This window comes from Pyxicephalus adspersus, chromosome 1 (assembly GCF_032062135.1).
Source record: "Pyxicephalus adspersus chromosome 1, UCB_Pads_2.0, whole genome shotgun sequence".
Lineage (NCBI taxonomy): Eukaryota > Metazoa > Chordata > Amphibia > Anura > Pyxicephalidae > Pyxicephalus > Pyxicephalus adspersus.
This window is the reverse complement of record NC_092858.1, coordinates 107,228,124-107,228,682: the sequence shown is the minus strand read 5'-3', so window position 1 is coordinate 107,228,682 and position 559 is coordinate 107,228,124. Positions and strand designations below refer to the sequence as shown.

The 559-nt window shown below is 39.5% G+C and overlaps 1 protein-coding gene across 5 annotated transcripts in view; it reads left to right on the top strand.

The window, feature by feature from the left end:
• Positions 1–559, top strand: part of BLTP3A (bridge-like lipid transfer protein family member 3A) — a 91,157-nt gene that overhangs the window by 54,601 nt on the left and 35,997 nt on the right. The gene's annotated exons all lie outside the window — the stretch shown is intronic.

The window sequence follows — 559 nt, the reverse complement described above, 5'->3', positions numbered from 1 at the left end:
TGTGTGGCATGCAGTGACAGACAGCCAATCGGCTGTCTGCCACAACAAACATGGAGGGGGGCATCCCTGCTCTAATTGGAGGGCACTGTGCATCACGGGGGAGGTCCTACTTGATTGAATGCATTGTGGGAGGGTCGAATTCGGGTAATCGAATGCAGCAAAATTCGGGTCGGGTCCACCCGAATTCGAACGGTAATATTCAGGTCGAACATTAGGACGACCCGAATTCGAACAACAACACTAATGTTGGACTTTGTGCAGCACCCTGCTTCAAAATCTACCACACCCTGGATGTCTACTAGAGATGTAAATATTTTTTTTTCTAAAATCTGCATTTAATTTTTATTATTATTTTATCAATTATATTGCACCCTTGTTTGGACAAATTTCAGTGAAATGTTTTTGATAAATTTGTTTTTTTTGATAAATTACATTGTTGTGGTCAGTTATTTCATTATTTTTAGTATTAACCTCCCAACCGCTAACCCCGTACTTTTTCGTCCCAAAAATTTTTGCTACTTTGGATAACCCCGTACTTTTTCGTCTATATTAAAATCTA